This window comes from Silene latifolia, chromosome 1, assembly GCF_048544455.1.
Source record: "Silene latifolia isolate original U9 population chromosome 1, ASM4854445v1, whole genome shotgun sequence".
In the NCBI taxonomy this organism is placed as follows: domain Eukaryota; kingdom Viridiplantae; phylum Streptophyta; class Magnoliopsida; order Caryophyllales; family Caryophyllaceae; genus Silene; species Silene latifolia.
Genome location: NC_133526.1, coordinates 82,239,046 through 82,260,813, shown reverse-complemented (window position 1 = coordinate 82,260,813; position 21,768 = coordinate 82,239,046). Strand labels below are relative to the sequence as shown.

General features: G+C 43.0%; 50 non-coding genes and 11 pseudogenes across 50 annotated transcripts; all 61 read left to right on the top strand.

Moving 5' to 3' along the window:
* The first annotated feature begins 117 nt into the window (after nt 1-117).
* LOC141623799 (5S ribosomal RNA) lies at nt 118-236 on the top strand. The gene has a single exon (XR_012533637.1). It is a non-coding gene; the product is annotated as a 5S ribosomal RNA (ribosomal RNA).
* Nucleotides 237-453: 217 nt separating this feature from the next.
* LOC141623723 (5S ribosomal RNA) lies at nt 454-573 on the top strand (annotated as a pseudogene).
* Nucleotides 574-791: 218 nt separating this feature from the next.
* Nucleotides 792-909, top strand: LOC141623758 (5S ribosomal RNA; annotated as a pseudogene).
* Nucleotides 910-1,127: 218 nt separating this feature from the next.
* Nucleotides 1,128-1,247, top strand: LOC141623697 (5S ribosomal RNA; annotated as a pseudogene).
* A 231-nt stretch (nt 1,248-1,478) lies between these two features.
* Nucleotides 1,479-1,597, top strand: LOC141618830 (5S ribosomal RNA). Its single transcript, XR_012531509.1, has one exon. It is a non-coding gene; the product is annotated as a 5S ribosomal RNA (ribosomal RNA).
* Nucleotides 1,598-1,844: 247 nt separating this feature from the next.
* Nucleotides 1,845-1,964, top strand: LOC141623196 (5S ribosomal RNA). Its single transcript, XR_012533252.1, has one exon. It is a non-coding gene; the product is annotated as a 5S ribosomal RNA (ribosomal RNA).
* Nucleotides 1,965-2,210: 246 nt separating this feature from the next.
* On the top strand, nt 2,211-2,329 carry LOC141623314 (5S ribosomal RNA). The gene has a single exon (XR_012533296.1). It is a non-coding gene; the product is annotated as a 5S ribosomal RNA (ribosomal RNA).
* A 218-nt stretch (nt 2,330-2,547) lies between these two features.
* Nucleotides 2,548-2,666, top strand: LOC141617949 (5S ribosomal RNA). The gene has a single exon (XR_012531257.1). It is a non-coding gene; the product is annotated as a 5S ribosomal RNA (ribosomal RNA).
* A 219-nt stretch (nt 2,667-2,885) lies between these two features.
* On the top strand, nt 2,886-3,004 carry LOC141623243 (5S ribosomal RNA). Its single transcript, XR_012533267.1, has one exon. It is a non-coding gene; the product is annotated as a 5S ribosomal RNA (ribosomal RNA).
* A 245-nt stretch (nt 3,005-3,249) lies between these two features.
* LOC141623549 (5S ribosomal RNA) lies at nt 3,250-3,368 on the top strand. Its single transcript, XR_012533447.1, has one exon. It is a non-coding gene; the product is annotated as a 5S ribosomal RNA (ribosomal RNA).
* A 216-nt stretch (nt 3,369-3,584) lies between these two features.
* On the top strand, nt 3,585-3,703 carry LOC141623646 (5S ribosomal RNA). The gene has a single exon (XR_012533495.1). It is a non-coding gene; the product is annotated as a 5S ribosomal RNA (ribosomal RNA).
* A 219-nt stretch (nt 3,704-3,922) lies between these two features.
* LOC141623143 (5S ribosomal RNA) lies at nt 3,923-4,041 on the top strand. The gene has a single exon (XR_012533215.1). It is a non-coding gene; the product is annotated as a 5S ribosomal RNA (ribosomal RNA).
* A 244-nt stretch (nt 4,042-4,285) lies between these two features.
* LOC141623309 (5S ribosomal RNA) lies at nt 4,286-4,404 on the top strand. Its single transcript, XR_012533294.1, has one exon. It is a non-coding gene; the product is annotated as a 5S ribosomal RNA (ribosomal RNA).
* Nucleotides 4,405-4,648: 244 nt separating this feature from the next.
* Nucleotides 4,649-4,768, top strand: LOC141621618 (5S ribosomal RNA). Its single transcript, XR_012532508.1, has one exon. It is a non-coding gene; the product is annotated as a 5S ribosomal RNA (ribosomal RNA).
* Nucleotides 4,769-5,014: 246 nt separating this feature from the next.
* LOC141623729 (5S ribosomal RNA) lies at nt 5,015-5,134 on the top strand (annotated as a pseudogene).
* Nucleotides 5,135-5,378: 244 nt separating this feature from the next.
* Nucleotides 5,379-5,497, top strand: LOC141623103 (5S ribosomal RNA). The gene has a single exon (XR_012533202.1). It is a non-coding gene; the product is annotated as a 5S ribosomal RNA (ribosomal RNA).
* Nucleotides 5,498-5,717: 220 nt separating this feature from the next.
* LOC141623895 (5S ribosomal RNA) lies at nt 5,718-5,835 on the top strand (annotated as a pseudogene).
* A 218-nt stretch (nt 5,836-6,053) lies between these two features.
* On the top strand, nt 6,054-6,172 carry LOC141622316 (5S ribosomal RNA). Its single transcript, XR_012532932.1, has one exon. It is a non-coding gene; the product is annotated as a 5S ribosomal RNA (ribosomal RNA).
* A 244-nt stretch (nt 6,173-6,416) lies between these two features.
* Nucleotides 6,417-6,535, top strand: LOC141625312 (5S ribosomal RNA). Its single transcript, XR_012535102.1, has one exon. It is a non-coding gene; the product is annotated as a 5S ribosomal RNA (ribosomal RNA).
* A 213-nt stretch (nt 6,536-6,748) lies between these two features.
* Nucleotides 6,749-6,867, top strand: LOC141620148 (5S ribosomal RNA). Its single transcript, XR_012531897.1, has one exon. It is a non-coding gene; the product is annotated as a 5S ribosomal RNA (ribosomal RNA).
* A 248-nt stretch (nt 6,868-7,115) lies between these two features.
* On the top strand, nt 7,116-7,234 carry LOC141623927 (5S ribosomal RNA). The gene has a single exon (XR_012533735.1). It is a non-coding gene; the product is annotated as a 5S ribosomal RNA (ribosomal RNA).
* Nucleotides 7,235-7,447: 213 nt separating this feature from the next.
* Nucleotides 7,448-7,566, top strand: LOC141620103 (5S ribosomal RNA). Its single transcript, XR_012531886.1, has one exon. It is a non-coding gene; the product is annotated as a 5S ribosomal RNA (ribosomal RNA).
* Nucleotides 7,567-7,817: 251 nt separating this feature from the next.
* On the top strand, nt 7,818-7,936 carry LOC141624018 (5S ribosomal RNA). The gene has a single exon (XR_012533834.1). It is a non-coding gene; the product is annotated as a 5S ribosomal RNA (ribosomal RNA).
* Nucleotides 7,937-8,155: 219 nt separating this feature from the next.
* On the top strand, nt 8,156-8,274 carry LOC141623655 (5S ribosomal RNA; annotated as a pseudogene).
* Nucleotides 8,275-8,517: 243 nt separating this feature from the next.
* Nucleotides 8,518-8,636, top strand: LOC141623734 (5S ribosomal RNA; annotated as a pseudogene).
* A 210-nt stretch (nt 8,637-8,846) lies between these two features.
* Nucleotides 8,847-8,965, top strand: LOC141617688 (5S ribosomal RNA). Its single transcript, XR_012531183.1, has one exon. It is a non-coding gene; the product is annotated as a 5S ribosomal RNA (ribosomal RNA).
* Nucleotides 8,966-9,210: 245 nt separating this feature from the next.
* On the top strand, nt 9,211-9,329 carry LOC141623313 (5S ribosomal RNA). Its single transcript, XR_012533295.1, has one exon. It is a non-coding gene; the product is annotated as a 5S ribosomal RNA (ribosomal RNA).
* Nucleotides 9,330-9,575: 246 nt separating this feature from the next.
* Nucleotides 9,576-9,694, top strand: LOC141618980 (5S ribosomal RNA). Its single transcript, XR_012531556.1, has one exon. It is a non-coding gene; the product is annotated as a 5S ribosomal RNA (ribosomal RNA).
* Nucleotides 9,695-9,903: 209 nt separating this feature from the next.
* Nucleotides 9,904-10,022, top strand: LOC141623505 (5S ribosomal RNA). Its single transcript, XR_012533424.1, has one exon. It is a non-coding gene; the product is annotated as a 5S ribosomal RNA (ribosomal RNA).
* A 244-nt stretch (nt 10,023-10,266) lies between these two features.
* Nucleotides 10,267-10,385, top strand: LOC141623865 (5S ribosomal RNA; annotated as a pseudogene).
* A 210-nt stretch (nt 10,386-10,595) lies between these two features.
* On the top strand, nt 10,596-10,711 carry LOC141623501 (5S ribosomal RNA). The gene has a single exon (XR_012533420.1). It is a non-coding gene; the product is annotated as a 5S ribosomal RNA (ribosomal RNA).
* Nucleotides 10,712-10,957: 246 nt separating this feature from the next.
* LOC141623271 (5S ribosomal RNA) lies at nt 10,958-11,076 on the top strand. Its single transcript, XR_012533275.1, has one exon. It is a non-coding gene; the product is annotated as a 5S ribosomal RNA (ribosomal RNA).
* A 246-nt stretch (nt 11,077-11,322) lies between these two features.
* LOC141617640 (5S ribosomal RNA) lies at nt 11,323-11,441 on the top strand. Its single transcript, XR_012531160.1, has one exon. It is a non-coding gene; the product is annotated as a 5S ribosomal RNA (ribosomal RNA).
* Nucleotides 11,442-11,686: 245 nt separating this feature from the next.
* On the top strand, nt 11,687-11,805 carry LOC141619039 (5S ribosomal RNA). The gene has a single exon (XR_012531573.1). It is a non-coding gene; the product is annotated as a 5S ribosomal RNA (ribosomal RNA).
* Nucleotides 11,806-12,023: 218 nt separating this feature from the next.
* Nucleotides 12,024-12,142, top strand: LOC141623173 (5S ribosomal RNA). The gene has a single exon (XR_012533225.1). It is a non-coding gene; the product is annotated as a 5S ribosomal RNA (ribosomal RNA).
* A 244-nt stretch (nt 12,143-12,386) lies between these two features.
* Nucleotides 12,387-12,505, top strand: LOC141621519 (5S ribosomal RNA). Its single transcript, XR_012532411.1, has one exon. It is a non-coding gene; the product is annotated as a 5S ribosomal RNA (ribosomal RNA).
* A 218-nt stretch (nt 12,506-12,723) lies between these two features.
* LOC141623401 (5S ribosomal RNA) lies at nt 12,724-12,842 on the top strand. Its single transcript, XR_012533352.1, has one exon. It is a non-coding gene; the product is annotated as a 5S ribosomal RNA (ribosomal RNA).
* Nucleotides 12,843-13,085: 243 nt separating this feature from the next.
* LOC141624692 (5S ribosomal RNA) lies at nt 13,086-13,204 on the top strand. The gene has a single exon (XR_012534502.1). It is a non-coding gene; the product is annotated as a 5S ribosomal RNA (ribosomal RNA).
* A 211-nt stretch (nt 13,205-13,415) lies between these two features.
* Nucleotides 13,416-13,534, top strand: LOC141623097 (5S ribosomal RNA). Its single transcript, XR_012533198.1, has one exon. It is a non-coding gene; the product is annotated as a 5S ribosomal RNA (ribosomal RNA).
* A 217-nt stretch (nt 13,535-13,751) lies between these two features.
* Nucleotides 13,752-13,870, top strand: LOC141618363 (5S ribosomal RNA). Its single transcript, XR_012531372.1, has one exon. It is a non-coding gene; the product is annotated as a 5S ribosomal RNA (ribosomal RNA).
* A 238-nt stretch (nt 13,871-14,108) lies between these two features.
* LOC141623041 (5S ribosomal RNA) lies at nt 14,109-14,227 on the top strand. The gene has a single exon (XR_012533177.1). It is a non-coding gene; the product is annotated as a 5S ribosomal RNA (ribosomal RNA).
* Nucleotides 14,228-14,470: 243 nt separating this feature from the next.
* LOC141619970 (5S ribosomal RNA) lies at nt 14,471-14,589 on the top strand. The gene has a single exon (XR_012531852.1). It is a non-coding gene; the product is annotated as a 5S ribosomal RNA (ribosomal RNA).
* Nucleotides 14,590-14,808: 219 nt separating this feature from the next.
* Nucleotides 14,809-14,927, top strand: LOC141623429 (5S ribosomal RNA). The gene has a single exon (XR_012533372.1). It is a non-coding gene; the product is annotated as a 5S ribosomal RNA (ribosomal RNA).
* A 245-nt stretch (nt 14,928-15,172) lies between these two features.
* Nucleotides 15,173-15,291, top strand: LOC141617584 (5S ribosomal RNA). Its single transcript, XR_012531142.1, has one exon. It is a non-coding gene; the product is annotated as a 5S ribosomal RNA (ribosomal RNA).
* A 244-nt stretch (nt 15,292-15,535) lies between these two features.
* LOC141623771 (5S ribosomal RNA) lies at nt 15,536-15,654 on the top strand (annotated as a pseudogene).
* Nucleotides 15,655-15,865: 211 nt separating this feature from the next.
* Nucleotides 15,866-15,984, top strand: LOC141623355 (5S ribosomal RNA). The gene has a single exon (XR_012533329.1). It is a non-coding gene; the product is annotated as a 5S ribosomal RNA (ribosomal RNA).
* Nucleotides 15,985-16,229: 245 nt separating this feature from the next.
* Nucleotides 16,230-16,348, top strand: LOC141618419 (5S ribosomal RNA). The gene has a single exon (XR_012531385.1). It is a non-coding gene; the product is annotated as a 5S ribosomal RNA (ribosomal RNA).
* Nucleotides 16,349-16,592: 244 nt separating this feature from the next.
* Nucleotides 16,593-16,711, top strand: LOC141623324 (5S ribosomal RNA). The gene has a single exon (XR_012533310.1). It is a non-coding gene; the product is annotated as a 5S ribosomal RNA (ribosomal RNA).
* Nucleotides 16,712-16,956: 245 nt separating this feature from the next.
* LOC141623081 (5S ribosomal RNA) lies at nt 16,957-17,075 on the top strand. The gene has a single exon (XR_012533193.1). It is a non-coding gene; the product is annotated as a 5S ribosomal RNA (ribosomal RNA).
* Nucleotides 17,076-17,318: 243 nt separating this feature from the next.
* LOC141620904 (5S ribosomal RNA) lies at nt 17,319-17,437 on the top strand. The gene has a single exon (XR_012532063.1). It is a non-coding gene; the product is annotated as a 5S ribosomal RNA (ribosomal RNA).
* A 242-nt stretch (nt 17,438-17,679) lies between these two features.
* LOC141623220 (5S ribosomal RNA) lies at nt 17,680-17,798 on the top strand. The gene has a single exon (XR_012533262.1). It is a non-coding gene; the product is annotated as a 5S ribosomal RNA (ribosomal RNA).
* A 247-nt stretch (nt 17,799-18,045) lies between these two features.
* Nucleotides 18,046-18,164, top strand: LOC141617525 (5S ribosomal RNA). Its single transcript, XR_012531129.1, has one exon. It is a non-coding gene; the product is annotated as a 5S ribosomal RNA (ribosomal RNA).
* A 247-nt stretch (nt 18,165-18,411) lies between these two features.
* LOC141623915 (5S ribosomal RNA) lies at nt 18,412-18,530 on the top strand. Its single transcript, XR_012533729.1, has one exon. It is a non-coding gene; the product is annotated as a 5S ribosomal RNA (ribosomal RNA).
* A 219-nt stretch (nt 18,531-18,749) lies between these two features.
* Nucleotides 18,750-18,868, top strand: LOC141621239 (5S ribosomal RNA). Its single transcript, XR_012532162.1, has one exon. It is a non-coding gene; the product is annotated as a 5S ribosomal RNA (ribosomal RNA).
* A 218-nt stretch (nt 18,869-19,086) lies between these two features.
* Nucleotides 19,087-19,205, top strand: LOC141619214 (5S ribosomal RNA). Its single transcript, XR_012531629.1, has one exon. It is a non-coding gene; the product is annotated as a 5S ribosomal RNA (ribosomal RNA).
* Nucleotides 19,206-19,451: 246 nt separating this feature from the next.
* Nucleotides 19,452-19,570, top strand: LOC141625676 (5S ribosomal RNA). Its single transcript, XR_012535448.1, has one exon. It is a non-coding gene; the product is annotated as a 5S ribosomal RNA (ribosomal RNA).
* A 245-nt stretch (nt 19,571-19,815) lies between these two features.
* LOC141623803 (5S ribosomal RNA) lies at nt 19,816-19,936 on the top strand (annotated as a pseudogene).
* A 219-nt stretch (nt 19,937-20,155) lies between these two features.
* LOC141622824 (5S ribosomal RNA) lies at nt 20,156-20,274 on the top strand. The gene has a single exon (XR_012533116.1). It is a non-coding gene; the product is annotated as a 5S ribosomal RNA (ribosomal RNA).
* Nucleotides 20,275-20,492: 218 nt separating this feature from the next.
* On the top strand, nt 20,493-20,611 carry LOC141625190 (5S ribosomal RNA). Its single transcript, XR_012534988.1, has one exon. It is a non-coding gene; the product is annotated as a 5S ribosomal RNA (ribosomal RNA).
* A 246-nt stretch (nt 20,612-20,857) lies between these two features.
* On the top strand, nt 20,858-20,976 carry LOC141625555 (5S ribosomal RNA). Its single transcript, XR_012535332.1, has one exon. It is a non-coding gene; the product is annotated as a 5S ribosomal RNA (ribosomal RNA).
* A 247-nt stretch (nt 20,977-21,223) lies between these two features.
* LOC141623889 (5S ribosomal RNA) lies at nt 21,224-21,342 on the top strand (annotated as a pseudogene).
* The last annotated feature ends 426 nt before the right edge of the window (nt 21,343-21,768 follow it).

Sequence of the window (21,768 nt, the reverse complement as noted above, 5' to 3'; positions counted from 1 at the left end):
GGGAGCAAGATACAACCGTTTGGAGACACGGAGACGTGACGGGATATTGAAAACTTGTTTTATGTTGAAAAAGGCTAGAGATGAGGTAATGTAATGAAATTTCTGAGAAAAGTGTATGGGTGCGATCATACCAGCACTAATGCATCGGATCCCATCAGAACTCCGCAGTTAAGAGTGCTTGGGCGAGAGTAGTACTAGGATGGGTGACCTCCTGGGAAGGCCTCGTATTGCACCCTTTTTTTTCTTTTTTTCGTTTTTTCACGGTACTTTGCCTCTAAATTCTCTTGGTTTAATGAGTTAAATGCGTAGATAAAAATCGCCCCAATCGGACTCTCCGGGAGCTAGATACGACCGTTCGGAGACACGGAGACGTGACGGGATATTGAAAACTTGTTTTATGTTGAAAAAGGCTAGAGATGAGGTAATGTAATGAAATTTTCGAGAAAAGTGTATGGGTGCGATCATACCAAAGACTAATGCACCGGATCCCATCGAACTCCGCAGATTAAGAGTGCTTGGGCGAGAGTAGTACTAGGATGGGTGACCTCCAGGGAAGGCCTCGTGTTGCACCCTTTTTTTTCTTTTTTTCGTTTTTTCACGGTACTTTGCCTCTAAATTCTCTTGGTTTAATGAGTTAAATGCGTAGATAAAAATCGCCCCAATCGGACTCTCCGGGAGCTAGATACGACCGTTCGGAGACACGGAGACGTGACGGGATATTGAAAACTTGTTTTATGTTGAAAAAAGGCTAGAGATGAGGTAATGTAATGAAATTTCTGAGAAAAGTGTATGGGTGCGATCATACAAAGCACTAATGCACAGGATCCCATCGAACTCCAGATTAAGAGTGCTTGGGCGAGAGTAGTACTAGGATGGGTGACCTCCTGGGAAGGCCTCGTGTTGCACCCTTTTTTTTCTTTTTTTCGTTTTTTCACGGTACTTTGCCTCTAAATTCTCTTGGTTTAATGAGTTAAATGCGTAGATAAAAATCGCCCCAATCGGACTCTGCGGAAGCTAGATACGACCGTTCGGAGACACGGAGACGTGACGGGATATTGAAAACTTGTTTTATGTTGAAAAAAGGCTAGAGATGAGGTAATATAATGAAATTTGTGAGAAAAGTGTATGGGTGCGATCATACCAGCAATAATGCAATGGATCTCATCAGAACTCCGCCGTTAAGAGTGCTTGGGCGAGAGTAGTACTAGGATGGGTGACCTTCTTGAGATGGCCTCGTGTTGCAACCCATTTTTTCTTTTTTTTCTTTTTTCACGTAATTCTCTTGGTTTAATGAGTTAAATGCGTAGATCTGGTCGAGATAATAAGTTTAAAAAAAAAATCCGCCCCAATCGGACTCTCCGGGAGCAAGTTACGACCGTTCGGAGACACGGGGACGTGACGGGATATTGAAAACTTGTTTTATGTTGAAAAAAGGCTAAAGATGAGGTAATATAATGAAATTTGTGAGGAAAGTGTATGGGTGCGATCATACCAGCACTAATGCACCGGATCCCATCAGAACTCCGCAGTTAAGCGTGCTTGGGCGAGAGTAGTACTAGGATGGGTGACCACCTCGGAAGGCCCTGTGTTGCATCCCTTTTTTTCTTTTTTTTTCTTTTTTTCATGGTACTTTGCCTCCAAATTATCTTGGTTTAATGAGTTAAACGCGTAGATCTCGTCGAGATAATAAATTTGATAAAACAAATCCGCCCCAATCGGACTCTCCGGGAGCAAGATACGACCGTTCGGAGACACGGGGACGTGACAGGATAGTGAAAACTTGTTTTATGTTGAAAAAAGGCTAGATATGAGGTAATATAATGAAATTTGGGAGGAAAGTGTATGGGTGCGATCATACCAGCACTAATGCACCGGAACCCATCCGAACTCTGCAGTTAAGAGTGTTTGGGCAAGAGTAGTACTAGGATGGGTGACCTTCTTGGGAAGGCCTCGTGTTGCACCCCTTTTTTTCTTTTATTCATTTTTTTCACGGTACTTTGCCTCCAAATTCTTTTGGTTTAATGAGTTAAACGCGTAGATCTCGTCGAGAAAATAAGTTTGAAAAAAAAAATCCGCCCCAATCGGACCCTTCGGGTGCAAGTTACGACCGTTCGGAGACACGGGGACGTGACGGGATATTGAAAACTTGCTTTATGTTGAAAAAAGGCTAGATATGAGGTAATATAATGAAATTTGTGAGGAAAGTGTATGGGTGCGATCATACCAGCACTAATGCACCGGATCCCATCAGAACTCCGCAGTTAAGCGTGCTTGGTCGAGAGTAGTACTAGGATGAGTCACCTCCTCGGAAGGCCTCATGTTGCACCCTTTTTTTCTTTTTTTTCGTTTTTTCACGGTACTTTTCCTCCAAATGCTCTTGGTTTAATGAGTTAAATGCGTAGATAAAAATCGCCCCAATCGGACTCTCCGGGAGCAAGATACGACCGTTCGGAGACACGGAGACGTGACGGGATATTGAAAACTTGTTTTATGTTGAAAAAAGGCAAGAGATGAGGTAATGTAATGAAATTTCTGAGGAAAGTGTATGGGTGCGATCATACCAGCACTAATGCACCGGATCCCATCAGAACTCCGACGTTAAGGGTGCTTGGGCGAGAGTAGTACTAGGATGGATGACCTCCTGGGAAGGCCTCGTGTTGCACCCTTTTTTTTTCTTTTTTTCGTTTTTTCACGGTACTTTGCCTCTAAATTCTCTTGGTTTAATGAGTTAAATGCGTAGATAAAAATCGCCCCAATCGGACTCTCCGGGAGCAAGATACGACCGTTCGGAGACACGGAGACGTGACGGGATATTGAAAACTTGTTTTATGTTGAAAAAAGGCTAGAGATGAGGTAATATAATGAAATTTGTGAGGAAAGTATAGGGGTGCGATCATACTATCACTAATGCACCGGATCCCATCAGAACTTCGCAGTTAAGCGTGCTTGGACGAGAGTAGTACTAGGATGGGTGACCTCTTGGGAAGGCCTCGTGTTGCACCGCTTTTTTTCTTTTTTTATTTTTTTTCACGGTACTTTGCCTCCAAAATCTCTTGGTTTAATGAGTTAAACGTGTAGATCTTGTCGAGATAATAAGTTTGAAAAAAAAATCTGCCCCAATCGGACTCTCCGGGAGCAAGTTACGACCGTTCGGAGACACGGGGACGTGACGGGATATTGAAAACTTGTTTTATGTTGAAAAAAGGCTAGAGATGAGGTAATATAATGAAATTTGTGAGAAAAGTGTATGGGTGAGATCATACCAGCACTAATGCACCGGATCCCATCAGAACTCCGCAGTTAAGCGTGCTTGGTCGAGAGTAGTACTAGGATGAGTCACCTCCTCGGAAGGCCTCATGTTGCACCCTTTTTTTTTTTTTTCGTTTTTTCACGGTACTTTTCCTCCAAATGCTCTTGGTTTAATGAGTTAAATGCGTAGATAAAAATCGCCCCAATCGGACTATCCGGGAGCAAGATACGACCGTTCGGAGACACGGAGACGTGACGGGATATTGAAAACTTGTTTTATGTTGAAAAAAGGCAAGAGATGAGGTAATGTAATGAAATTTCTGAGGAAAGTGTATGGGTGCGATCATACCAGCACTAATGCACCGGATCCCATCAGAACTCCGCAGTTAAGAGTGCTTGGGCGAGAGTAGTACTAGGATGGATGACCTCCTGGGAAGGCCTCGTGTTGCACCCTTTTTTTTTCTTTTTTTCGTTTTTTCACGGTACTTTGCCTCTAAATTCTCTTGGTTTAATGAGTTAAATGCGTAGATAAAAATCGCCCCAATCGGACTCTCCGGGAGCAAGATACGACCGTTCGGAGACACGGATACGTGACGGGATATTGAAAACTTGTTTTATGTTGAAAAAAGGCTAGAGATGAGGTAATATAATGAAATTTGTGAGGAAAGTATAGGGGTGCGATCATACTATCACTAATGCACCGGATCCCATCAGAACTTCGCAGTTAAGCGTGCTTGGGCGAGAGTAGTACTAGGATGGGTGACCTCTTGGGAAGGCCTCGTGTTGCACCGCTTTTTTTCTTTTTTTGATTTTTTTCACGGTACTTTGCCTCCAAAATCTCTTGGTTTAATGAGTTAAACGTGTAGATCTTGTCGAGATAATAAGTTTGAAAAAAAATCTGCCCCAATCGGACTCTCCGGGAGCAAGTTACGACCGTTCGGAGACACGGGGACGTGACGGGATATTGAAAACTTGTTTTATGTTGAAAAAAGGCTAGAGATGAGGTAATATAATGAAATTTGTGAGAAAAGTGTATGGGTGAGATCATACCAGCACTAATGCACCGGATCCCATCAGAACTCCGCAGTTAAGCGTGCTTGGGCGAGAGTACTACTAGGATGGATGACCTCCTCGGAAGGCCTCGTGTTGCACCGCTTTTTTTCTTTTTTTCGTTTTTTCACGGTACTTTGCCTCCAAATTCTCTTGTTTTAATGATTTAAACGCGTAGATCTCGTCGAGATAATAAGTTTGAAAAAAAAATCCACCCCAATCGGACTCTTCGGGAGCAAGTTACGACCGTTCGGAGACACGGGGACGTGACGGGATATTGAAAACTTGTTTTATGTTTAAAAACGGCTAGAGATGAGATAATATAATGAAATTTGTGAGGAAAGTGTATGGGTGCGATCATACCAGCACTAATACACCAGATCCCATCAGAACTCCACAGTTAAGAGTGCTTGGGCGAGAGTAGTACTAGGATGGGTGACCTTCTTGGGAAGGCCTCGTGTTGCACCCCTTTTTTTTCTTTTTTTCTTTTTTTCACGGTATTTTGCCTCCAAATTCTCTTGGTTTAATGAGTTAAACGCGTATATCTCGTCGAAATAATAAATTTGAAAAAACAAATCCGCCCCAATCGGACTCTCCAGGAGCAAGTTACGACCGTTCGGAGACACGGGGACGTGACGGGATATTGAAAACTTATTTTATGTTGAAAAAAGGCTAGAGATGAGGTAATATAATGAAATTTGTGAGAAAATTGTATGGGTGCGATCATAGCAGCACTAATGCACCGGATCCCATCAGAACTCCGCCGTTAAGAGTGCTTGGGAGAGAGTAGTACTAAGATGGGTGACCTTCTTGGGATGGCCTCGTGTTGCCCCCATTTTTTTTCTTTTTTTCGTTTTTTCACGGTACTTTGCCTCGAAATTATCTTGGTTTAATGAGTTAAACGCGTAGATCTCATCGAGATAAAAAATTTGAAAAAAAATCCGCCCCAATCGGACTCTCCGGGAGCAAGTTACGACCGTGCGGAGACACGGGGACGTGACGGGATATTGAAAACTTATTTTATGTTGAAAAAGGGCTAGATATGAGGTAATATAATGAAATTTGTAAGGAATGTGTATGGGTTCAATCATACCAGCACTAATGCACCGGATCCCATCAGAACTACGCAGTTAAGCGTGCTTGGGCGAGAGTAGTACTAGTATGGGTGACCTCCTGGGAAGGCCTCGTGTTGCACCCCTTTTTTTTTCTTTTTGTCGTTTTTTCACGGTACTTTGCCTCCAAATGCTCTTGGTTTAATGAGTTAAACGCGTAGATAAAAATCGCCCCAATCGGACTCTCCGGGAGCAAGATACGACCGTTCGGAGACACGGAGACGTGACGGGATATTGAAAACTTGTTTTATGTTGAAAAAAGGCTAGAGATGAGGTAATGTAATGAAATTTACGAGGAAAGTGTATGGGTACGATCATACCAAAGCACTAATGCACCGGATCCCATCGAACTCAGATTAACGGTGCTTGGGCGAGAGTAGTACTAGGATAGGTGACCTCCTGGGAAGGCCTTGTGTTGCACCCTTTTTTTTCTTTTTTTCGTTTTTTCACGGTACTCTGCCTATAAATTCTCTTGGTTTAATGAGTTAAATGCGTAGATAAAAATCGCCCCAATCGGACTCTCCGGGAGCAAGATACGACCGTTCGGAGACACGGAGACGTGACGGGATATTGAAAACATGTTTTATGTTGAAAAAAGGCTAGAGATGAGGTAATATAATGAAATTTGTGAGGAAAGTATAGGGGTGCGATCATACCAGCACTAATGCACCGGATCCCATCAGAACTCCGCAGTTAAGCGTGCTTGGGCGAGAGTAGTACTAGGATGGGTGACCTCTTCGGAAGGCCTCATGTTGCACCGCTTTTTTTCTTTTTTTCTTTTTTTCACGGTACTATGCCTCCAAATTCTCTTGTTTTAATGATTTAAACACGTATATCTCGTCAACATAATAAATTTGAAAAAAAAATCCACCCCAATCGGACTCTTCGGGAGCAAGTTACGACCGTTCGGAGACACGGGGACGTGACGGGATATTGAAAACTTGTTTTATGTTGAAAAAAGGCTAGAGATGAGGTAATATAATGAAATTTGTGAGGAAAGTTTATGGGTGAGATCATACCAGCACTAATGCACCGGATCCCATCAGAACTCCGCAGTTAAGAGTGCTTGGGCGAGAGTAGTACTAGGATGGGTGACCTCCTGGGAAGGCCTCGTGTTGCACCCCTTTTTTCTTTCGTTTTTTCACGGTACTTTGCCTCTAAATTCTCTTGGTTTAATGAGTTAAATGCGAAGATAAAAATCGCCCCGATCGGAGTCTCCGAGAGCAAGATACGACCGTTCGGAGACACGGAGACGTGACGGGATATTGAAAACTTGTTTTATGTTGAAAAAAGGCTAGAGATGAGGTACTATAATGAAATTCGTGAGGAAAGTTTATGGGTGCGATCATACCAGCACTAATGCACCGGATCCCATCAAAACTCCGCAGTTAAGCGTGCTTGGGCGAGAGTAGTACTAGGATGGGTGACCTCCTCGGAAGGCCTCGTGTTGCATCCTTTTTTTTTCTTTTTTTTCGTTTTTTCACGGTACTTTGCCTCCAAATTATCTTGGTTTAATGAGTTAAACGCGTAAATCTCGTCGAGATAATAAATTTGAAAAAAAAAAATCCGCCCCAATCGGACTCTCCAGGAGCAAGTTACGACCGTTCGGAGACACGGGGACTTGACAGGATATTGAAAACTTGTTTTATGTTGAAAAAAGGCTAGAGATGAGGTAATATAATGATATTTGTGAGGAAAGTGTATGGGTGCGATCATACCAGCACTAATGCACCGGATCCCATCAGAACTCCGCAGTTAAGAGTGCTTGGGCGAGAGTAGTACTAGGATAGGTGACCTCCTGGGAAGGCCTCGTGTTGCACCCCTTTTTTTTTTCGTTTTTTCACGGTACTTTGCCTCTAAATTCTCTTGGTTTAATGAGTTAAATGCGAAGATAAAAATCGCCCCGATCGGAGTCTCCGAGAGCAAGATACGACCGTTCGGAGACACGGAGACGTGACGGGATATTGAAAACTTGTTTTATGTTGAAAAAAGGCTAGAGATGAGGTACTATAATGAAATTCGTGAGGAAAGTTTATGGGTGCGATCATACCAGCACTAATGCACCGGATCCCATCAAAACTCCGCAGTTAAGCGTGCTTGGGCGAGAGTAGTACTAGGATGGGTGACCTCCTCGGAAGGCCTCGTGTTGCATCCTTTTTTTTTTTTCTTTTTTTTCGTTTTTTCACGGTACTTTGCCTCCAAATTATCTTGGTTTAATGAGTTAAACGCGTAAATCTCGTCGAGATAATAAATTTGAAAAAAAAAAATCCGCCCCAATCGGACTCTCCGGGAGCAAGTTACGACCGTTCGGAGACACGAGGACTTGACAGGATATTGAAAACTTGTTTTATGTTGAAAAAAGGCTAGAGATGAGGTAATATAATGATATTTGTGAGGAAAGTGTATGGGTGCGATCATACCAGCACTAATGCACCGGATCCCATCAGAACTCCGCAGTTAAGAGTGCTTGGGCGAGAGTAGTACTAGGATAGGTGACCTCCTGGGAAGGCCTCGTGTTGCACCCTTTTTTTTCTTTTTTTTTGTTTTTTCACGGTATTTTGCCTCTAAATTCTCTTGGTTTAATAAGTTAAATGCGTAGATAAAAATCGCCCCAATCGGACTCTCCGGGAGCAAGATACGACCGTTCGGAGACACGGAGACGTGACGGGATATTGAAAACTTGTTTTATGTTGAAAAAAGGCTAGAGATGAGGTAATGTAATGAAATTTCTGAGAAAAGTGTATGGGTGCGATCATACCAGCACTAATGCACCGGATCCCATAAGAACACCGCAGTTAAGCGTGCTTGGACTAGAGTACTACTAGGATGGATGACCTCCTCGGAAGGCCTCGTGTTGCACCGCTTTTTTTCTTTTTTTCGTTTTTTCACGGTACTTTGCCTCCAAATTCTCTTGGTTTAATGAGATAAAGGCGTAGATCTCATCGAGATAATAAGTTTGAAAAAAAATCTGCCCCAAACGGACTCTCCGGGAGCAAGTTACGACCGTTCGGAGACACGGGGGCGTGACGGGATATTGAAAACTTGTTTTATGTTGAAAAAAGGCTAGAGATGAGGTAATATAATGAAATTTGTGAGGAAAGTTTATGGGTGCGATCATACCAAAGACTAATGAACCGGATCCCATCGAACTCCATGATTAAGAGTGCTTGGGCGAGAGTAGTACTAGGATGGGTGACCTCCTGGGAAGGCCTCGTGTTGCACCCCTTTTTTTCGTTTTTTCACGGTACTTTGCCTCTAAATTCTCTTGGTTTAATGAGTTAAATGCGAAGATAAAAATCGCCCCGATCGGAGTCTCCGGGAGCAAGATACGACCGTTCGGAGACACGGAGACGTGACGGGATATTGAAAACTTGTTTTATGTTGAAAAAAGGCTAGAGATGAGGTACTATAATGAAATTTGTGAGGACAGTGTATGGGTGCGATCATACCAGCACTAATGCACCGGATCCCATCAGAACTCCGCAGTTAAGCGTGCTTGGGCGAGAGTAGTACTAGGATGGGTGACCTCCTCGGAAGGCCTCGTGTTGCATCCTTTTTTTTTCTTTTTTTTCTTTTTTTCACTGTACTTTACCTCCAAATTCTCTTAGTTTAATGAGTTAAACGCGTAGATCTCGTCGAGATAATAAGTTTGAAAAAAAATCTTCCCCAAACGGACTCTCCGGGAGCAAGTTACGACCGTTCGGAGACACGGGGACGTGACGGGATATTGAAAACTTGTTTTATGTTGAAAAAAGGCTAGAGATGAGGTAATATAATGAAATTTGTGAGGAAAGTATATGGGTGCGATCATACCAGCACTAATGCACCGGATCCCATCGAACTTCGCCAGTTAAGCGTGCTTGGGCGAGAGTAGTACTAGGATGGGTGACCTCCTCGGAAGGCCTCGTGTTGCATCCTTTTTTTTTCTTTTTTTTCGTTTTTTCACGGTAATTTGCCTCCAAATTATCTTGTTTTAATGAGTTAAACGTGTATATCTCGTCGAGATAATAAATTTGAAAAAAAAATCCGCCCCAATCGGACTCTCCGGGAGCAAGTTACGACCGTTCGGAGACACGGGGACGTGACGGGATATTGAAAACTTGTTTTATGTTGAAAAAAGGCTAGAGATGAGGTAATATAATGATATTTGTGAGGAAAGTGTATGGGTGTGATCATACCAGCACAAATGCACCGGATCCCATCAGAACTCCGCAGTTAAGAGTGCTTGGGCGAGAGTAGTACTAGGATGGGTGACCTCCTAAGAAGGCCTCGTGTTGCACCCTTTTTTTTCTTTTTTTCGTTTTTTCATGATACTTTGCCTCTAAATTCTCTTGGTTTAATGAGTTAAATGCGTAGATAAAAATCGCCCCAATCGGACTCTCCGGGAGCAAGATACGACCGTTCGGAGACACGGAGACGTGACGGGATATTGATTATGTTGAAAAAAAGCTAGAGATGAGGTAATGTAATGAAATTTCTGAGAAAAGTGTATGGGTGCGATCATACCAGCACTAATGCACCGGATCCCATAAGAACACCGCAGTTAAGCGTGCTTGGACGAGAGTACTACTAGGATGGATGACCTCCTCGGAAGGCCTCGTGTTGCACCGTTTTTTTTCTTTTTTTCGTTTTTTCACGGTACTTTGCCTCCAAATTCTCATGGTTTAATGAGTTAAACGCGTAGATCTCATCGAGATAATAAGTTTGAAAAAAAAATCTGCCCCAAACGGACTCTCCGGGAGCAAGTTACGACCGTTCGGAGACACGGGGACGTGACGGGATATTGAAAACTTGTTTTATGTTGAAAAAAGGCTAGAGATGAGGTAATATAATGAAATTTGTGAGGAAAGTTTATGGGTGCGATCATACCAAAGACTAATGAACCGGATCCCATCGAACTCCTTGATTAAGAGTGCTTGGGCGAGAGTAGTACTAGGATGGGTGACCTCCTGGGAAGGCCTCGTGTTCCACCCCTTTTTTTCTTTTTTTCACGGTACTTTGCCTCTAAATTCTCTTGGTTTAATGAGTTAAATGCGAAGATAAAAATCGCCCCGATCGGAGTCTCCGGGAGCAAGATACGACCGTTCGGAGACACGGAGACGTGACGAGATATTGAAAACTTGTTTTATGTTGAAAAAAGGCTAGAGATGAGGTACTATAATGAAATTTGTGAGGAAAGTATATGGGTGCGATCATACCAGCACTAATGCACCGGATCCCATCGAACTCCGATTAAGCGTGCTTGGGCGAGAGTAGTACTAGGATGGGTGACCTCCTCGGAAGGCCTCGTGTTGCATCCTTTTTTTTTCTTTTTTTTCTTTTTTTTCACTGTACTTTGCCTCCAAATTCTCTTGGTTTAATGAGTTAAACGCGTAGATATCGTCGAGATAATAAGTTTGAAAAAAAATCTGCCCCAAACGGACTCTCCGGAAGCAAGTTACGACCGTTCGGAGACACGGGGACGTGACGGGATATTGAAAACTTGTTTTATGTTGAAAAAAGGCTAGAGATGAGGTAATATAATGAAATTTGTGAGGAAAGTATATGGGTGCGATTATACCAGCACTAATGCACCGGATCCCATCAGAACTCCGCAATTAAGCGTGCTTGGGCGAGAGTAGTAATAGGATGGGTGACCTCCTCCGAAGGCCTCGTGTTGCATCCTTTTTTTTCTTTTTTTTCTTTTTTTTTCACTGTACTTTGCCTCCAAATTCTCTTGGTTTAATGAGTTAAACGCGTAGATCTCGTCGAGATAATAAGTTTGAAAAAAAATCTGCCCCAAACGGACTCTCCGGAAGCAAGTTACGACCATTCGGAGACACGGGGACGTGACGGGATATTGAAAACTTGTTTTATGTTGAAAAAAGGCTAGAGATAAGGTAATATAATGAAATTTATGAGGAAAGTATATGGGTGCGATCATACCAGCACTAATGCACCGGATCCCATCAGAACTCCGCAGTTAAGCGTGCTTGGGCGAGAGTAGTACTAGGATGGGTGACCTCCTCGGAAGGCCTCGTGTTGCATCCTTTTTTTTCTTTTTTTTCGTTTTTTCACGGTACTTTGCCTCCAAATTATCTTGTTTTAATGAGTTAAACGTGTAGATCTCGTCGAGATAATAAATTTGAAAAAAAAATCCGCCCCAATCGGACTCTCCGGGAGCAAGTTACGACCGTTCGGAGACACGGGGACGTGACGGGATATTGAAAACTTGTTTTATGTTGAAAAAAGGCTAAAGATGAGGTAATATAATGATATTTGTGAGGAAAGTGTATGGGTGCGATCATACCAACACTAATGCACCAGATCCCATCAGAACTCCGCAGTTAAGAGTGCTTGGGCGAGAGTAGTACTAGGATGGGTGACCTCCTGGGAAGGCCTCGTGTTGCACCCTTTTTTTTCTTTTTTTCGTTTTTTCACGGTACTTTGCCTCTAAATTCTCTTGGTTTAATGAGTTAAATGCATAGATAAAAATCGCCCCAATCGGACTCTCCGGGAGCAAGATACGACCGTTCGGAGACACGGAGACGTGACGGGATATTGAAAACTTGTTTTATGTTGAAAAAAGGCTAGAGATGAAGTAATGTAATGAAATTTCAAAGAAAAGTGTATGGGTGCGATCATACCAGCACTAATGCACCGGATCCCATTAGAACTCCGCAGTTAAGCGTGCTTGGGCGAGAGTACTACTAGGATGGATGACCTCCTCGGAAGGCCTCGTGTTGCACCGATTTGTTTCTTTTTTTCGTTTTTTCACAGTACTTTGCCTCCAAATTCTCTTGGTTTAATTAGTTAAACGCGTAGATCTCTTCGAGATAATAAGTTTGAAAAAAAAATCTGCCCCAAACGGACTCTCCGGGAGCAAGTTACGACCGTTCGGAGACACGGGGACGTGACGGGATATTGAAAACTTGTTTTATGTTGAAAAAAGGCTAGAGATGAGGTAATATAATGATATTTGTGAAGAAGGTGTATGGGTGGGATCATATCAGCACTAATGCACCGGATCTTATCAGAACTCCGCAGTTAAGAGTGCTTGGGCGAGAGTAGTACTAGGATGGGTGACCTCCTGGGAAGGCCTCGTGTTGCACCCTTTTTTTTCTTTTTTTCGTTTTTTCACGGTACTTTGCCTCTAAATTCTCTTGGTTTAATGATTTAAATGCGTAGATAAAAATCGCCCCACTCGGACTCTCCGGGAGCAAGATACGACCGTTCGGAGACACGGAGACGTGACGGGATATTGAAAACTTGTTTTATGTTGAAAAAAGGCTAGAGAAGAGGTAATGTAATGAAATTTCTGAGAAAAGTGTATGGGTGCGATCATACCAGAACTAATGCACCGGATCCCATCAGAACTCCGCAGTTAAGCGTGCTTGGGCGAGAGTACTACAAGGATGGATGACCTCCTCGGAAGGCCTCGTGTTGCACCGCTTTTTTTATTTTTTTCGTTTTTTCACGGTACTTTGCCTCCAAATTCTCTTGGTTTATGAGTTAAACGCGTAGATCTCATCGAGATAATAAGTTTGAAAAAAAAATCTGCCCCAAACGGACTCTCCAGGAGCAAGTTACGACCGTTCGGAGACACGGGGACGTGACGGGATATTGAAAACTTGTTTTATGTTGAAAAAAGGCTAGAGATGAGGTAATATAATGAAATTTGTGAGGAAAGTGTATGGGTGCGATCATACCAGCACTAATGCACCGGATCCCATCAGAACTCCGCAGTTAGGAGTGCTTGGGCGAGAGTAGTACTAGGATGGGTGACCTCCTGGGAAGGCCTCGTGTTGCACCCCTTTTTTTTTCGTTTTCCACGATACTTTGCCTCTAAATTCTCTTGGTTTAATGAGTTAAATGCGAAGATAAAAATCGCCCCGATCGGAGTCTCCAGGAGCAAGATACGATCGTTCGGAGACACGGAGACGTGACGGGATATTGAAAACTTGTTTTATGTTGAAAAAAGGCTAGAGATGAGGTAATATAATGAAATTTGTGAGGAAAGTGTATGGGTGCGATCATACCAGCACTAATGCACCGGATCCTATCAGAACTCCGCAGTTAAGAGTGCTTAGGCGAGAGTAGTACTAGGATGGGTGACATCCTGGGAAGGCCTCGTGTTGCACTCTTTTTTTTCTTTTTTTCGTTTTTTCACGGTACTTTGCCTCTAAATTCTATTGGATTAATGAGTTAAATGCGTAGATAAAATCGCCCCAATCGGACTCGCCGGGAGCAAGATACGACCGTTCGGAGACACGGAGACGTGTTGAGTTTTTGAAAACTTGTTTTATGTTGAAAAAAGGCTACATATGAGGTAATATAATGAAATTTGTGAGGAAAGCGCAGGGGTGCGATCATACCAGCACTAATGCACCGGATCTCATCAGAACTCCGCAGTTAAGCGTGCTTGGGCGAAAGTAGTACTAGGATGGGTGACCTCTTGGGAAGGCCTCGTGTTGCACCCCTTTTTTTCTTTTTTTCACGGTACTTAGCTTGCCGCCAAATTATCTTGGTTTAATGAGTTAAACGCGTAGATCTCGTCGAGATAATAAGTTTGAAAAAAACTCGGCCCAATCGGACTCTCCGGGAGCAAGTTACGACCGTTCAGAGACACGGGGACGTGACGGGATATTGAAAACTTGTTTTATGTTGAAAAAAGGCTAGAGATGAGGTAATATAATGAAATTTGTGAGAAAAGTGTATGGGTGCGATCATACCAGCACTAATGCACCGGATCCCATCAGAACTCCGCAGTTAAGCGTGCTTGGGCGAGAGTACTACTAGGATGGATGACCTCCTCGGAAGGCCTCGTGTTGCACCGCTTTTTTTCTTTTTTTCATTTTTTCACGGTACTTTGCCTCAAAATTCTCTTAGATTAATGAGTTAAACGTGTAGATCTCGTCGAGATAATAAGTTTGAAAAAAAATCTGCCCCAAACGGACTCTCCGGGAGCAAGATACGACCGTTCGGAGACACGGAGACGTGACGGGATATTGAAAACTTATTTTATGTTGAAAAAAGGCTATAGATGAGGTAATATAATGAAATTTGTGAGGAAAGTGTATTGGTGCGATCATACCAGCACTAATGCACCGGATCCCATCAGAACTCCGCAGTTAAGAGTGCTTGGGCGAGAGTAGTACTAGGATGGGTGACCTTTTGGGAAGGCCACTTGTTGCACCCCTTTTTTTTCTTTTTTGTCTTTTTTTCACGGTACTTTGCCTCTAAATTCTCTTGGTTTAATAAGTTAAATGCGTAGATAAAAATCGCCCAATCGGACTCTCCGGGAGCAAGATACGACCGTTCGGAGACACGGAGACGTGACGGGATATTGAAAACTTGTTTTATGTTGAAAAAAGGCTAGAGATGAGGTAATATAATAAAATTTGAGAGGAAAGTGTATGGGTGCGGTCATACCAGCACTAATGCACCGGATATCAACAGAACTCCGCAGTTAAGCGTGCTTGGGCGAGAGTAGTACAAGGATGGGTGACCTCCTGGGATGGCCTCGTGTTGCACCCCTTTTTTTCTTTTTTTTTCTTTTTTTCACGGTACTTTGCCTACAAATTCTCTTGGTTTAATGAGTTAAACGCGTAGATCTCGTCGAGATAATAAGTTTGAAAAAAAATTTGCCCCAAACGGACACTCCGGGAGCAAGTAACAACCGTTCGGAGACACGGGGACGTGACGGGATATTGAAAACTTGTTTTATGTTGAAAAAAGGCTAGAGATTAGGTAATATAATGAAATTTGTGAGGAAAGTTTATGGGTGCGATCATACCAGCACTAATGCACCGGATCCCATCAGAACTCCGCAGTTAAGCGTGCTTGGGCGAGAGTAGTACTAGGATGGGTGACCTCCTCGGAAGGCCTCGTGTTGCATCCTTTTTTTTCTTTTTTTTCGTTTTTTCACGGTACTTTGCCTCCAAATTATCTTGGTTTAATGAGTTAAATGCGTAGATCTCGTCGAGATAATAAATTTGAAAAAAAATCCGCCCCAATCGGACTCTCCGGGAGCAAGTTACGACCGTTCGGAGACACGGGGACGTGACGGGATATTGAAAACTTGTTTTATGTTGAAAAAAGGCTAGAGATGAGGTAATATAATGAAATTTGTGAGGAAAGTGTATGGGTGCGATCATACCAAAGCACTAATGAACCGGATCCCATCGTAACTCAGATTAAGAGTGCTTGGGCGAGAGTAGTACTAGGATGGGTGACCTCCTGGGAAGGCCTCGTGTTGCACCCCTTTTTTTTCGTTTTTTCACGGTACTTTGCCTCTAAATTCTCTTGGTTTAATGAGTTAAATGCGAAGATAAAAATCGCCCCGATCGGAGTCTCCGGGAGCAAGATACGACCGTTCGGAGACACGGAGACGTGACGGGATATTGAAAACTTGTTTTATGTTGAAAAAAGGCTAGAGATGAGGTAATATAATAAAATTTGGGAGGAAAGTGTATGGGTGCGATCATACCAGCACTAATGCACCGGATATCAACAGAACTCCGCAGTTAAGCGTGCTTGGGCGAGAGTAGTACAAGGATGGGTGACCTCCTGGGATGGCCTCGTGTTGCACCCCTTTTTTTCTTTTTTTTTCTTTTTTTCACGGTACTTTGCCTCCAAATTCTCTTGGTTTAATGAGTTAAACGCGTAGATCTCGTCGAGATAATAAGTTTGAAAAAAAATTTGCCCCAAACGGACACTCCGGGAGCAAGGAACAACCGTTCGGAGACACGGGGACGTGACGGGATATTGAAAACTTGTTTTATGTTGAAAAAAGGCTAGAGATGAGGTAATATAATGAAATTTGTGAGGAAAGTTTATGGGTGCGATCATACCAGCACTAATGCACCGGATCCCATCAGAACTCCGCAGTTAAGCGTGCTTGGGCGAGAGTAGTACTAGGATGGGTGACCTCCTCGGAGGGCCTCGTGTTGCATCCTTTTTTTTCTTTTTTTTCTTTTTTTCACTGTACTTTGCCTCCAAATTCTCTTGGTTTAATGAGTTAAACGCGTAGATCTCGTCGAGATAATAAGTTTGAAAAAAAATCTGCCCCAAACGGACTCTCCGAGAGCAAGTTACGACCGTTCGGAGACACGGGGACGTGACGGGATATTGAAAACATGTTTTATGTTTAAAAAAGGCTAGAGATGAGGTAATATAATGAAATTTGTGAGGAAAGTATATGGGTGCGATCATACCAGCACTAATGCACCGGATCCCATCAGAACTCCGCAGTTAAGCGTGCTTGGGCGAGAGTAGTACTAGGATGGGTGACCTCCTGGGAAGGCCTCGTGTTGCATCCTTTTTTTTCTTTTTTTTCGTTTTTTCACGGTACTTTGCCTCCAAATTATCTTGTTTTAATGAGTTAAACGTGTAGATCTCGTCGAGATAATAAATTTGAAAAAAAAATCCGCCCCAATCGGACTCTCCGGGAGCAAGTTACGACCGTTCGGAGACACGGGGACGTGACGGGATATTGAAAACTTGTTTTATGTTGAAAAAAGGCTAGAGATGAGGTAATATAATGATATTTGTGAGGAAAGTATATGGGTGCGATCATACCAGCACTAATGCACCGGATCCCATAAGAACTCTGCAGTTAAGAGTGCTTGGGCGAGAGTAGTACTAGGATGGGTGACCTCCTCGAAAGGCCTCGTGTTGCACCGCTTTTTTTCTTTTTTTCATTTTTTCACGGTACTTTGCCTCAAAATTCTCTTGGTTTAATGAGTTAAACGCGTAGATCTCGTCGAGATAATAAGTTTGAAAAAAAATCTGCCCCAAACGGACTCTCCGGGAGCAAGATACGACCGTTCGGAGACACGGAGACGTGACGGGATATTGAAAACTTATTTTATGTTGAAAAAAGGCTATAGATGAGGTAATATAATGAAATTTGTGAGGAAAGTGTATGGGTGCGATCATACCAGCACTAATGCACCGGATCCCATAAGAACTCTGCAGTTAAGAGTGCTTGGGCGAGAGTAGTACTAGGATGGGTGACCTCCTCGGAAGGCCTCGTGTTGCACCGCTTTTTTTCTTTTTTTCATTTTTTCACGGTACTTTGCCTCAAAATTCTCTTGGTTTAATGAGTTAAACGCGTAGATCTCGTCGAGATAATAAGTTTGAAAAAAAATCTGCCCCAAACGGACTCTCCGGGAGCAAGATACGACCGTTCGGAGACACGGAGACGTGACGGGATATTGAAAACTTGTTTTATGTTGAAAAAGGCTAGAGATGAGGTAATATAATAAAATTTGAAAGGAAAGTGTATGGGTGCGATAATACCAGCACTAATGCACCGGATATCAACAGAACTCCGCAGTTAAGCGTGCTTGGGCGAGAGTAGTACAAGGATGGGTGACCTCCTGGGAAGGCCTCGTGTTGCACCCCTTTTTTTCTTTTTTTTTTTCTTTTTTTCACGGTACTTTGCCTCCAAATTCTCTTGGTTTGATGAGTTAAACGCGTAGATCTCGCCGAGATAATAAGTTTGAAAAAAAATTTGCCCCAAACGGACTCTCCGGGAGCAAGTTACAACCGTTCGGAGACACGGGGACGTGACGGGATTTTGAAAACTTGTTTTATGTTGAAAAAAGGCTAGAGATGAGGTAATATAATGAAATTCATGAGGAAAGTGTATGGGTGCGATCATACCAGCACTAATGCACCGGATCCCATCAGAACTCCGCAGTTAAGCGTGCTTGGGCGAGAGTAGTACTAGGATGGGTGACCTCCTCGGAAGGCCTCGTGTTGCATCCTTTTTTTTTTCTTTTTTTTCGTTTTTTTACGGTACTTTGTCTCCAAATTATCTTGGTTTAATGAGTTAAATGCGTAGATCTCGTCGAGATAATAAATTTGAAAAAAAAATCCGCCCCAATCGGACTCTCCGGGAGCAAGTTACGACCGTTCGGAGACACGGGGACGTGACGGGATATTGAAAACTTGTTTTATGTTGAAAAAAGGCTAGAGATGAGGTAATATAATGATATTTGTGAGGAAAGTGTATGGGTGCGATCATACCAGCACTAATGCATCGGATCCCATCAGAACTCCGCAGTTAAGAGTGCTTGGGCGAGAGTAGTACTAGGATGGGTGACCTCCTGGGAAGGCCTCGTGTTGCACCCTTTTTTTTCTTTTTTTTCGTTTTTTCACGGTACTTTTCCTCTAAATTCTCTTGGTTTAATGATTTAAATGCGTAGATAAAAATTGCCCCAATCGGACTCTCCGGGAGCAAGATACAACCGTTCGGAGACACGGAGACGTGACGGGATATTGAAAACTTGTTTTATGTTGAAAAAAGGCTAGAGATGAGGTAATGTAATGAAATTTCTGAGAAAAGTGTATGGGTGCGATCATACCAGCACTAATGAATCGGATCCCATCAGAAATCCGCAGTTAAGAGTGCTTGGGCGAGAGTAGTACTAGGATGGGTGACCTCCTGGGAAGGCCTCGTGTTGCACCCTTTTTTTTCTTTTTTTCGTTTTTTCACGGTACTTTGCCTCTAAATTCTCTTGGTTTAATGAGTTAAATGCGTAGATAAAAATCGCCCCAATCGGACTCTCCGGGAGCTAGATACGACCGTTCGGAGACACGGAGACGTGACGGTATATTGAAAACTTGTTTTATGTTGAAAAAAGGCTAGAGATGAGGTAATGTAATGAAATTTCTGAGAAATGTGTATGGGTGCGATCATACCAACACTAATGCACCGGATCCCATCAGAACTCCGCAGTTAAGAGTGCTTGGGCGAGAGTAGTACAAGGATGGGTGACCTCCTGGGAAGGCCTCGTGTTGCACCCCTTTTTTTCTTTTCTTTTTCTTTTTTTCACGGTACTTTGCCTCCAAATTCTCTTGGTTTGATGAGTTAAACGCGTAGATCTCGTCGAGATAATAAGTTTGAAAAAAATTTTGCCCCAAACGGACTCTCCGGGAGCAAGTTACAACCGTTCGGAGACACGGGGACGTGACGGGATATTGAAAACTTGTTTTATGTTGAAAAAAGGCTAGAGATGAGGTAATATAATGAAATTCGTGAGGAAAGTGTATGGGTGCGATCATACCAGCACTAATGCACCGGATCCCATCAGAACTCCGCAGTTAAGCGTGCTTGGGCGAGAGTAGTACTAGGATGGGTGACCTCCTCGGAAGGCCTCGTGTTGCATCCTTTTTTTTTCTTTTTTTTCGTTTTTTCACGGTACTTTGCCTCCAAATTATCTTGGTTTAATGAGTTAAATGCGTAGATCTCGTCGAGATAATAAATTTGAAAAAAAAATCCGCCCCAATCGGACTCTCCGGGAGCAAGTTACGACCGTTCGGAGACACGGGGACGTGACGGGATATTGAAAACTTGTTTTATGTTGAAAAAGGCTAGAGATGAGGTAATATAATGAAATTTGTGAGGAAAGTGTATGGGTGCGATCATACCAAAGACTAATGCATCGGATCCCATCGTAACTCCGCAGATTAAGAGTGCTTGGGCGAGAGTAGTACTAGGATGGGTGACCTCCTGGGAAGGCCTCGTGTTGCACCCTTTTTTTTCTTTTTTTTGGTTTTTTCACGGTACTTTTCCTCTAAATTCTCTTGGTTTAATGATTTAAATGCGTAGATAAAAATTGCCCCAATCGGACTCTCCGGGAGCAAGATACAACCGTTCGGAGACACGGAGACGTGACGGGATATTGAAAACTTGTTTTATGTTGAAAAAAGGCTAGAGATGAGGTAATGTAATGAAATTTCTGAGAAAAGTGTATGGGTGCGATCATACCAGCACTAATGAATCGGATCTCATCAGAAATCCGCAGTTAAGAGTGCTTGGGCGAGAGTAGTACTAGGATGGGTGACCTCCTGGGAAGGCCTCGTGTTGCACCCTTTTTTTTCTTTTTTTCGTTTTTTCACGGTACTTTGCCTCTAAATTATCTTGGTTTAATGAGTTAAATGCGTAGATAAAAATCGCCCCAATCGGACTCTCCGGGAGCTAGATACGACCGTTCGGAGACACGGAGACGTGACGGTATATTGAAAACTTGTTTTATGTTGAAAAAAGGCTAGAGATGAGGTAATGTAATGAAATTTCTGAGAAAAGTGTATGGGTGCGATCATACCAGCACTAATGCACCGGATCCCATCAGAACTCCGCAGTTAAGAGTGCTTGGGCGAGTGTAGTACAAGGATGGGTGACCTCCTGGGAAGGCCTCGTGTTGCACCCCTTTTTTTCTTTTTTTTTTCTTTTTTTCACGGTACTTTGCCTCCAAATTCTCTTGGTTTGATGAGTTAAACGCGTAGATCTCGTCGAGATAATAAGTTTGAAAAAAATTTTGCCCCAAACGGACTCTCCGGGAGCAAGTTACAACCGTTCGGAGACACGGGGACGTGACGGGATATTGAAAACTTGTTTTATGTTGAAAAAAGGCTAGAGATGAGGTAATATAATGAAATTCGTGAGGAAAGTGTATGGGTGCGATCATACCAGCACTAATGCACCGGATCCCATCAGAACTCCGCAGTTAAGCGTGCTTGGGCGAGAGTAGTACTAGGATGGGTGACCTCCTCGGAAGGCCTCGTGTTGCATCCTTTTTTTTTTCTTTTTTTTCGTTTTTTCACGGTACTTTGCCTCCAAATTATCTTGGTTTAATGAGTTAAATGCGTAGATCTCGTCGAGATAATAAATTTGAAAAAAAAATCCGCCCCAATCGGACTCTCCGGGAGCAAGTTACGACCGTTCGGAGACACGGGGACGTGACGGGATATTGAAAACTTGTTTTATGTTGAAAAAAGGCTAGAGATGAGGTAATATAATGATATTTGTGAGGAAAGTGTATGGGTGCGATCATACCAAAGACTAATGCATCGGATCCCATCAAGACTCCAGATTAAGAGTGCTTGGGCGAGAGTAGTACTAGGATGGGTGACTTCCTGGGAAGGCCTCGTGTTGCACCTTTTTTTTTTTTTCGTTTTTTCACGGTACTTTGCCTCTAAATTCTCTTGGTTTAATGAGTTAAATGCGTAGATAAAAATCGCCCCAATCGGACTCTCCGGGAGCTAGATACGACCGTTCGGAGACTCGGAGACGTGACGGTATATTGAAAACTTGTTTTATGTTGAAAAAAGGCTAGAGATGAGGTAATATAATGAAATTTGTGAGAAAAGTGTATGGGTGCGATCATACCAAAGACTAATGCAATGGATCTCATCGAACTACGCCGTTAAGAGTGCTTGGGCGAGAGTAGTACTAGGATGGGTGACCTTCTTGAGATGGCCTCGTGTTGCAACCCATTTTTTCTTTTTTTTCTTTTTTCACGTAATTCTCTTGGTTTAATGAGTTAAATGCGTAGATCTGGTCGAGATAATAAGTTTAAAAAAAAAA